General features: G+C 38.1%; 1 pseudogene; it reads right to left on the bottom strand.

Annotated features, from left to right (window-relative positions):
- Nucleotides 1–1,255: 1,255 nt before the first annotated feature.
- On the bottom strand, nucleotides 1,256–4,013 carry LOC106755470 (annotated as a pseudogene).
- Nucleotides 4,014–11,883: the final 7,870 nt, after the last annotated feature.

Raw genomic sequence — 11,883 nt, 5'->3', positions numbered from 1 at the left:
TAGTTAGGTTTTCTTTTTTAAGAACTTTGACACTTATCAAACTTTGAAGTTAGTATTTTAGTATCAAACTTTGTTTTGCATTTTAAACTTAGAAATTTGGGATTGCATTTTAAACTTTGTTTTGACACTTATCATCTTTCGAAACTTAGAATGATTGAAGTTTTCTTGATGAATGTTGAATGATTACATTTGAATTGATGTTTGGAATTGATGTTGTCTGGATAAATTGCTATTTGGGATTGTTGATTTTTCATTTGCAGGTTTTGGGTTTAATAGAGAAGCAAATTGGCTTCAAAAAAGACTGTCAAAATTACAGACGGCCTCCAGCCCCTCGCTAACACACTTTCGAACAGCGTTACCGAGGGCCTCATGGCCTTCGGTGTTACCCACGACCTTGTGGCCTTCGGTATTACCCACGGCCTGTGGCCTTCAGTTATACCGAGGGCTAAAAGGTCGTCGATAAAGTTTCCCGACAAGCAAATTACCGACGGCTTTGGAGCCGTCGACAGGCCGTCGGTAAGGGGGGTTTACCGACGGTAAATCCCTTCTTTTTTGTAGTGAGTTAATTGAGATCACAAAGTACTTAAAAAACTCAAAGTTCTACAATACTGATATAGATCATCTATTCTAAGATTGTTCATCAACCAATCCAATACAACATTGTGGTAATTAGATTGAAATTAAAAAAGCAAAAGGAATAAAATAAAGTCTTTTTTCATGAGATTATTATGAACTAACATCTATTTTTATGTATTAACCAGGACTTTGTCACCTATGGTAAATTTTATTAAGAGATTATGTTTAACTTAAAATTTGAACTATATTGTGAATTCACGAGATGTATTATTTGATGTAGAATTAATTTGTGCATTTCAATACTGCATCATTTATTTTAATATTTTTAAACTCTTTCAAAATGCCAAAAACCAATGCATTCTAACTCATAATACATTGGATTTGATTGAAATGAACTTTACAATTAAGGTGTAAAATCAACAGGATGATCAAATCACAAAAACTAAGGTGATTAGAGCATGTATCAAACTCACTGGTATCTATTTTTCATGCAATCAGTACAGTGAGTTACTTCTATGAAAGTATTTTCATAAATTATGATATGTTGAAGGCATAGAAGAAAAAATGGCACTGGATAAGAAATAAAGCAATAAGTTATATATATATATATATATATATATATATATATATATATATATATATATATATATATTTATGCACACTCACTTGATTTTCTGCCAACTCCATTTGTATACTTAAGGGATTGGTTAATTCATTATAGGGGTTGTCATCAATAAAACTTGTAATAGCATTCCATAATATGAATGCTTTCCATTCATCTGCCAATCTCCCAAAATAGTAAGCAACGAGAATAAACATAGATAAAAATTTTGAAAATTTGAAATTGACACCACAGGCTGAAAAAAACTACTGGATATAAAATTTAATAGTAACATAATTATAACCATGCTAAAAATAAATAGAAACTATTAAAACGACTTTTATATCTCCAACATGGACTCATGCACAAACCCACTTTACCTAGTGTTGAAATTTAATTACTTACGAAAAATAAGGCAGAATGGACTGAAATCCTGACCATTTGGTATAGCCACTATATAACATGTAAATAATTAAATCACCTAAAAGCTTATGAATGGTTTTGAGAAGAATAAAATAAACTCTACCCATGTATTTATATCCTAGCAGTTGGTGTTTTCATGGAAAGTCAAGTAACATAAAGGGCTACTTTCTTTTTAGTGAGATCCACATGAAATTGAGCCAAGAATAATTTGTTAGAAAAAGTTCACTGCTAGCATTTCCTAGAAACCCCCATCAATTATATAAACTTGCATCCCACAAAGCCATGAAAAAGGAAATTATTTACAAACCTTAGGGCTAATCTAATAGCCAGTTGTTTGGCTTTCAACCTTAGGCAGTATTGCATCCATTAACTTTCCTTCATCAATCAGTCTAATAAGTAAGCACAAAGGACAATAAGTGACATGTAAATTGATAAGAAAGGCAAGTTGCAATTATTAAATGTTTCAACTATATATAAAGAAAAAACGTGAATTTTCATAATATCGATGCAAACACTGACTGTACAAAAGGTATGATTGTCTTCTGTTCTATCTCATAAAAAAGGTTTAGTGTCTTTTCACTTTAAAGTCAATGCAAAGTTCAGATCACCATGAATGTAGCTAAATTGCAATTATGATAGCATCACTAATCATTAACATGAAACAACATTGAGTAAATAGTAGATGTGTATATCCTGATTGCATTGATTATACTAAATTGGTATCATTCTAGTTAAAGTGTAATGGAACTTGAAAAAAAGTACAATTTGAACAACGATTTGAACTATAATACCATTCTATAGCCCTTTCATATGGTTGCTCATTATCCCAATCAAAGGAAAGGAAAACTATCTTGTCAAGTTGAAAGCCTTCAGATTTTGTGGAAAAGCCAATTAGGCTATACTTTAGCAGAGCATCTAGTGCAAATGCATTGTTAAGTGAGAAGGAGAGTATTTAACTCTAAATTAATTACTTGGAAAACCTACGGTACCATGTCAAACAATCGTATACCTTCAAAACTAAAACAACTAGCCAAGGAAAAAGAAAGTGTGTGTTTTGTATCTGTGTATACAGTTCAATTAAAATAACAAAAGCTTTCTTGGGCAATATAGTTGACTTAGGCCCCTAAAATCAAAAGAAGAAATAATAGCTTGGAAGTTGAGTCATTATGGTTTTCTTGAAATTGGTTCCTACTACACCTGCAAAATGAAACCAAAATGGAACCAAGAGATCTCTACAGTGGGAACAATTTGCTCTTCGGACAAGCAAAGTCCTCTAGTTTCAGGTAAGTGGTGATGACCCTACAGTCAAAAAGCAATGCAAAAATCAGGACAACAGAAGGGTATGATTGAAAGAAAAGAAAATGAAAGGAAAATTTCATGAATGAATCTTCAAAACGTAAACATTTACATTCTTCTCTCCCTCCATGGCTTTGTTCAGTGCCTGTCTTTCAACCAAAAGCATAGGAATATGCTGCTCTATCTTCATATGTAAACCTTCATAAAATTCTTGTATCTCAACATAGAGAAGTTGGCATTCATGAGTATCCATGATAGCTGAGTCAAGACACTCCAGACAGAGCTTTCAGCCGTCATCAAGCAATAGATATTTGGCATCCACAGACTGCACTGATTGGAAAATCTGATATCAAATATGAAAATGCAAAAGAAAGACAGAGAAAGGAATGAGAAATGGGATGTTCCATGTTTTGAAAGCTGTTATAACTGACCTCCACTCTTTGACAGCTACAACAACTAGGAGTTCCATCACACTCATGCGATGGGCAATATTTTTGTAGCCAGAAAGGATGTGCTCTATACTCAATGAGGCCACCTGCGTTTGGTGGGATCTGCAATGAACAGTGTGTAAAACGACTTTAACTTTGAAAGCAACTCAATATCCATAGTCTTCCAACAAAACACATGATATAGTAAAATTTGTATGCCAATCAAATTTTATTGAAACCATTAATCAAATACCGACATAATGAATTGACTAAAAATCTGTAAGAAAAAACTCACTGCCATTACTTACAAAGTTTTTGCAAACATCACATTTCGGATGATGTAACTCCTTATAGCAGGATTTATTATAACGGCCATTTCCAGACATTGAAAAATGTAAATGGATACGGATGTAAACATTATTTACAATCATATTAACAAAAAAAAAAAGAAATCCAATCAACCCAAGAATCTAAACTCATAATCAGTGATTGGAGGTTTGCAAGCGTGACAACAAAAACATTCGGGATGCCAAAAACATTCAGGTAGTTCACCCAAAGTCTAATGCAAGAGTCCCTAACAATATCATACACTTTAACTTAGCAAATATTTTTTTTCAGGCATAAAGGAACTTGGAACTCCAGAAATGACATATCAATCACAGTCATCGATCCATCAAAAATGCTAAACTCACCACAAACCTTTTTCCTAATCCTCACATTATTCTGCATGAAACCCTTCCATTTATTCTCATCCATTAATATCTCACACAAGTCCTTCATCCTAAAATTGAACCTCAATCATACTAATACTCTAAACTCCCTTCTTCATTCTTCGGCATAGTTTCATTCTTTGGCGCAGCCGTGGTGGACGTCGACGATGACAGAGACAATGTCGGTCGCGTCGGTGATGGTGAGGGACTCAGCGTCGACTTCTTATTTTCCAATTCGTCCTTAATAGGATGGCCTCTGGCCATGCTCTACATCCAAACCCTAACCTTCTCCAAGATCAAGGGTTTCCCCTTGGAAAGCATGACGTCCTTCGTCCTCTTCCCTACTGGTCCTTTGTCATCGACGGTGATTATAAGTTTGAGATCTTCATCGACATTCTTGTCGGATATGTTGGGAAATTTAAGGCATCGTGAAGCTCTATTGGAGTTGGAAGAAACCAAACTAGGGTTTTGAAGATGGAAAAAACCAATCAGAAAAGGAATTTCAACCTGCAAAGAACAAAGTAGTGAGCTAAGTACGAAGAAGAAGATTAGAGAATAAGCAATGGTGAACAAGTAGTGAGTGCGAGAGTAAACGAGAGGCACAAGGAGGGAGTGCGAGAGAGACGAGTGAGAGCGGGAGAAGTGATTGAGGTGAGTGCATGTAAGAGATGGATCTGAGGAGGAGCACGGCGAGAAGGAATGCCTAAGAGTGTTAGAGGGGAAGAAATTTAGGGTAAGGAAAGGAGGGAGATAGGAAAACAAAATATTATTTTTATTTTTTAATAATTAATTTTGAAAATCAGTATATAATATTGGTAGTTAACTCTTCTTTTAATTAAGTACAGATTTTATATACAGAAAAATCAGTAGATAAGAATCTGTATATAAAATCCGTATATAAATCATTTTTAAAAATCTGTATATAAAATCCGTATATAATATTTATGTTATATACAGATCAAAATCTGTATATAAATATCTGTAGATAAATTGTATTTTTCTTGTAGTGGATGAAAAAGTGGAAAGCCAAGTTTTGTCTTGTTTGCTTGAGGACAAGTAAAGTTCTAAGTTTGGGGTTGTGGTAACGGTCCAAAAACCGTTATTTTCATGCTTAAATTTAATAGTAAAACACACCCTTTATCGCTTAGAATGAGTTTTAAATCAAGTAAAACACTTAGTTGTATCTTGTGAGAGTCAAAAGTTGGTTTTAGCGATATTATGCTTGTTTTACATTGTTTTGCAGGCTTTTTAGATGAATTAAAGATGGAAGTGAAGTAAGGTGGACTTAGACCCATGAAAGAAGGAGAAAAATGATGAAAAGAAGGGTCAAGTCGTTGAGCGCCAGAATGGTCCGCTGAGCGCTCAGAGCGATTAGAGGGAAACCGCTCAGCGGCAAAACTAACCGTTGAGCGGTCAAAGCGGCAAGAGGAAAACCGCTGAGCGGTGAACTTAGGTTCCAGGGCAATTGTCTGTTTTTATTAGCTAGATTCTGTAATCTTTTTGTTATCTTTTTGGGCTTATATATAGCCCCAATGCGAATTAGAAGGGGAATCTTTTGGCAAAGGAAGACGACACAACACTCTTTTCACCCCTTGGAGGAGGATTTTGGATGTGGGAGCTCCGACCTACAAAATCTAGGGTTTATCTTTTCATTCTTTCCATTCAATTCATCTAGTTCATCATGATTATGGTGAACTAAATCCTTTATTGTTGGGGAACAATGTAATCTTTTGAAACTCTCATTTATCCAAATTCATATTTATTTCATATGCTTGTCATATACTTGTTTATCAATTGTTGGGTTCTCATATTTGCTTAATGCTTTTATTGTTTAGCTCATTCATTAAAAGTGGTTTGTCTTTATCGATACGGGGACGTACGGTAATGTCATGAACTGGTGAGAAATTCCTTGATTATGCTAATATCGCCTAGGGATAGGGGTAGGACGGTCAATTGTATTTGCTTCCGATCGCATTGCATTATTGGTTACTAGGGGAGGCTAGGGATAGCAAGCCGATAATTAATAATAGGCTCTTTTCACCAAGGGATTGGGTTAAGAGTAGGCTAGAAAGTTTGCATGGCAATTGGATAAACAAGTGAAGTAAATAAGAAGAGTAGATATGTGAGAGTGGATAAGATGAAATTGTAAACCCCAACAACACCATTCATCCATAGTAAAACTTTATTCTTTTCTCAAGTCTTATGAAATTAGGTTACATGAAAGTTAAGGCCTAAGAGTCCTTTTGGAAACGATACTCGGACTTACCCGTTTATATTACTTGATAACGATTTAGTACACTTGCCAGAGACTTAACAACTTACCATTTTATATTACTTGATAACGATCTGGTACACTTGCCAGGGACTTAACAAGTTTTTGGCGTCGTTGCCGGGGAGTCGTGGTTTAACTTATCTAGTAGTGTAAATTGATTAACTTTGACTTGATTGTATATATTTTGTTTTTGTTTTTTTTTTTTTTGCTTATTTTTAAATAAAAGTGCTACTAGGGTTTGTGTTTCTTGTGCATGTAGCAGGAGACTAGACATACTAGGAGCAAGAAAAATACGCAACCTCTTCTTGAAGGCTTAAGTGAGAAAAGGGGAAGAAGGAGAGTCAGACGCCCATCTAGGGATATTTTTCCTTCTCCTGACAAATTACTATCACCTTCACCAGTTTGAAGAGCAGAGGAGATGGTTGGACAAACTCCTCCAAGACGCACTCTTGTAGATCAATCTAATGTTGTTGGCCCTTTCCATTTTAACAGCATAGCCATGCCTACGGATCAAACATCTAACATGGTGATGAGTCCAACGCTTATACAACTGGTGTAAAGCAACCAGTTTCACGGCTTGTCAAATGAGAACCCATATGACCATTTGACAACGTTTAGTGAGATCTGTAACACTGTAAAGATGGTGAGTGTATCAGACGAGAGAGTAAAGCTTAGCTTGTTCCCATTCTCATTGGGAGGCAACGCTAAGACATGGCTTAATTCCTTTCTTGAAGGAACATTCACAACATGGGAGACTGTGGCTACAAAGTTTGTCAATAAATATTTTCTACAGTCCAAAGTTACTCAGGAAAGACTGAAGATATCATCATTCAAGCAAGGCATGAAAGAAACTCTAGGTCAAGCATGATAAAGATTCAAAGGCCTACTAAGGAAGACAACAGTCCACGGGTTTGACCAGACAACCCTAGTTCTTGCTTACTTAGGTTGCCTGAACATGTAGTCTAAGATGATGTTGGATGCCTCAGCTGGAGGTGATATTAAACAAAATACTGAAGATGAAGCCTATGACTAGATAGAAAGTATGACTGCTAATGAGCAGAAAACTTACAGTGAAAGGGGCGCACCTATAACAAAGAGAGGAGTCTTGCACTTGCCTGCAGATGATGTTATGCTAGCTGATAACGGTTGAAAAACAGTTATTTTCATATGTCAATTGAGACCAAATTACACCCTTTAAGACATAGAACGAGCTTAGAATCAAGCAAAACACATAAATTGAGTCAGTTGAGAGTCAAAAGTTGTTTTTAGCGATATTATGCTTGTTTTGCATTGTTTTGTAGCATCTTTGATGAAAATGAAGAATGGGATGGAAGATGAAGGTCTTAGACTTGTCAACACCCAATTTCGTCCGGGTGTTAAAATATTAATTTTTCTCATTATTTGATTCTTTGATTTTTATCAATTTAGTTTACCATACTTATTTTATTGTGTTTAGCTTTTCGTTTTGTAATTTTGTTTTAATTTCTATTTTATTTCTTTTTTTTGTTTTAATATACTTAGTATAGTTAATTAAAATATAATAAAAAATTAGTTAATAAAAATTAATTAAAAAAAATAAATATAAAAAAATAATAAAAAAATAAATAAGGTGAAAAGAAAACGTGTTGAAAACATGTGGAGAGAAAAAAGAAAATCGGTTTTTGTGTGTTGGAAGAGGGGGAACAGGGGCGCGTGAGAGAAGGCAAAAAATAATTCGGATTGGGAGGGGGACAAAACAGTTAGGAAGAAGATTCTGGGCAGAGAGAAAAATCGAAGATTGGAGGTATTGGGTAGCAGAGATAGCTTGAGCAAAAAAAAAAGAGGAAAGATTGCTTGGAGAGAACTCTAGAGTAGAGAAGAGAGCCATAGAAGAACAACGCGAAAGAGCATTGTCGGAGACTCGCCGGTGACCAATAGAACAGTAACTCGCAGAAATTCTCAAGGGTAAGCAATTTATCTTGTGTTATCATAGTAATGCTGAGTAGTATGCTTCATGTTATCTTGTGTTATCATAGCAATTTATCATAGTATGCTTCATGCTTCGGTAGATATTTCTGGGACCGAAAGGACTAACCTCGATGAGGTGATTCTGCTTCCTTTTGATGCGAGATCCTCAAATACCTTTGTCGTTCGTTCCTTAAACCGTCCGTCAAGTTCCGATCTCCACCCGAGAGGGGGGGTACCTGTAAAGGCACTCTGACGATCAAGTTAGATGTCGGTAATGGAGGACCCTCAATCCTCAGCAAGATGATGCTTAGAATGGAGAGAGGGTTATCGTGATTACGATAGTACTTAGTCAGGTATCAGAGTATGAGTGTGAGAGAATGTGAGCGTACCTTGTTTGGAGCCCTTAGTTCTTTATTTATAGGCTTTGGATTGATATGAGATCAATAGCACATAATAAAATATAAACAGAATAAAATATAAACAAACTTACCTGATATATCTCTATTGAGATATTATTTGATACGTGATATATGATATTGTTCATTTATTCGCATTTGCGACATGATGGGCCTCAAGCCCAATAAAGTTGGATCAGTTTGATAATTCGGCCCATTTAATTAGTAAGCTGGGCCGCTCCGTTTAGCCGACCGTGACGTTGATGTGCCTGGCCATCAGACCGAGCGTTAGAGATATACTACCGTACATCATCCCCCCCAAGTCCGAGGTTAAGAGAAGGTGTAGGGCCTTGGTTGACCGAAGGACTTTTATGAGTGTATATGTTCTTCGGTGTGGATACCGTTCGTTTTAAGTGCGTGCGCGTTGGGTAGTCAGACAGACCTGTTTGGTTCTGTGAGTGACTTGGAAATGACACAATTGTGTTGTCGTTTGATCCTCGAAAATGTAAGTAGTTTTTTCCGCGTTGGGGTAGTGGCAGAGTCGCCAAATAAGAGCCGTTAGATCCTCTGTATCCAACGGTGTGGACAGCGTGACGGTTTCGTAACCTCCACGCCTTTAATAAGTTAATGATTTCAAATGAACCGTTACATTGCATTTCTGCTTCATCTCCATCGTCTCTCTTGAGAAGTTCTTGCTCTGCCCAAGTGTCTTCTTCCCCAACTGTGTCATTCTCCCATTCCCAGGTAACAATGGCTTCCTTTATCTATTGACGATAAGGAGCGTAGTGACTCACCGGTCGTTCGACCAAGAGTTGTAGGATCTGTTGAGTCTCTGTTGAGCGGAGATAGGGTTTTTGTTAGTGGTGGAGTCGAAGTCGAGAATCCGGGGCAAGAGTGTTCATCTGCTCCGGTAGAGTATTCATGGGTCTCTCGTGAGGTTGGTGATCAGTACACCATTTTTGTAAATAAGGAAATACTGTTAGGTTGGGTGGAGAACAACTGCGTTCTTTGAACCCTAGGGTATAATGTTGCCCTGAAATTGACTACCTGTAGGAAAGAGGAGCGAGTTTTCCATGGGGAAGACGTTGCCGGAGAGAATTGCTTTTATTTTTATTTGTGTTTGTTCTATTATATGTACATTAGGCTTCCGTTTACCAGATTCCAAATGGAGGTTCTGCAATATTTAAATGTAGCTCCTTCCCAGTTACATCCGAACAGTTGGGGATACATCCAAGCGTTCGGTGTACTGTGTCAGGCCTTGGGCATTGAACCAACGGCCAAAATATTCTTATTTTTCTTCAAAAGTCGTCCAAATGTCAAAAAAGGTTGGGTCTCCTTGAGTTCAATGGCAAAGAACGTCATTTTCAATTTATTCGCCGAGTTGTATAAGGATTTTAAAAACCAATTTTTCAAAGTGTCCATTACGAAGATGGGTAGGCCATTTTTTCTGAACGACGATGGTAGACCCAAATTTCCCTTGTATTGGACCAAGACCCCTCGAACACTAACTTCTTGGCCTCGAGAGGACATGAGTGATGTCGAGAAGAGGAACTTGGATGTTTTGGTCAAGTTACCTCATCCATTTTCCTCGAGGAAGATAGTCAATTGCCTGAAATTCAACGACCTTGGGTCGAGAGTGTCTGGTAGGTTTCGTTGCTGATCAATTTTTTTTGCTTGGTTGAATATAATTGATGAGTGTTTGTGAAATTTTGTAGAAGTCATGGCTCCTAAGAAGGATTGGTTTAGGTAATCTCAGGTTGCCAAGAAAGGGGGTCGATCCACCGGGGCGTCCTCAAACCCCTCGACGATCGTGTACATGGAGGATGCCCCTCGTTCCCCTGAGCAAGGTTTAACGCGCAAGAGGAAGGCCGTCCGGGTAGAAGGGGCGGCTAGTGTGTCCGGGAAAGATAAGACCGTGACCGAGACTGGTGAACCAGCCAAAGAACGGTCGTTGCCTTTAGGGATGTGGGACCCTGGCTTCGATCTTAGGCATAAGATCGAGTTCCACTTTGACGCCGCTGAGGAAAAAGTGATGGCGTCCATGTCTGAGCAGCAAATGTCTCAGTTTCTGCTTGATAATCTTCTACGGTGTGGAGCAACGACCTTCAAGATGGTTTATGCTTCCAACAGGGGGGACGTCCAGAATGAAGTAGGTCGTCTCAAAAAAGAACTTGAGGATATCCAAACCGCCCATGTTGGGTGTGCAGAGAAGGCCGAGGAAGCTGCCAAAGTCATTGAGGAAGGAAAGGCCCATGCCGAGAAGTTGCGTAGAATGAGCTTGGAGCTGCAGACCGAACGAGATGGGCTGCTCAAAGACATGGAAGAAGCCAGGAAGACGATTGCTAATTTGAACAATATTCAAAAGGAGAGGGATGAGTTATTGAACGAAAATGCCGAGCTTAAGCAAGAGAAGGTAGAATGGAAAAAAACTGAGGCCGAGATGTTGGATGCTATTGGCCAGGAGCACACTAAAGGCTTCAAGAAGGCGTTGAGACAAATGAGTCATCTGGCCAACGTTTCTCCCGAAGGCCTAGGCTTTGATATTGAGCAGGACATGTATGAAGGTCGCATGGTATCGATCGATGACATTCCTGAGGGCACTTATACCGCCGAAGGTGACCCGGTTGTGAAAGTTGCTAGGGAAGAGATTGAGAAGAAAAAAGAGGCCGATGTGGTGGCCTAAAAACTTAGCAATTTTATATCAGCATTTCTAGAACTTCGTAATATTCTGTAATGACTTTATAAGTCTTTTAAACATGGTTTTTTTTCCGGTTTGATTGTCAATACATCTTGCATAATTCGTTGGGTTGGAAATTTGCCTTACCAATTGAGTGCGTTAAAACCTTTAGTCTACGATACTTAGACTTTTGTCTTCTTGATAACTTCATCAGTCTCTATGGAATGTTTGGATTCGTTGGTCTTCGAACCCTTAGATGGTTTGTCCACAAAGTGCCAGGACGCGTCCGGTCCTGGCCTTAAGGTGTTTAGACGCGTTCGATCTAGACTTTTGTATGAATGGACGTAGTTGTCCATAAGGCGTCAGAACGCGTTTGGTTCTGGCCTTGAGGCGTCTAGACGTGTTCGGTCTAGGCCTGTGTATGAATGGACGTTGTTGTCCACAAGGCGTCAGGGCGCCTTCAGTCCTGGCCTTAAGGCGTCTAGACGCGTTCGGTCTAGGCCTGTGTATAGATGGACGTTATTGTCCATAAGGCGTCAGGACGCGTTCGGTCCTGGC

The sequence above is a fragment of the Vigna radiata genome, unplaced genomic scaffold (genome assembly GCF_000741045.1).
Source record: "Vigna radiata var. radiata cultivar VC1973A unplaced genomic scaffold, Vradiata_ver6 scaffold_414, whole genome shotgun sequence".
Classification (NCBI taxonomy): domain Eukaryota; kingdom Viridiplantae; phylum Streptophyta; class Magnoliopsida; order Fabales; family Fabaceae; genus Vigna; species Vigna radiata.
Note: the sequence above shows the minus strand (reverse complement) of the source record. Positions and strands in the feature narration are given on the sequence as shown.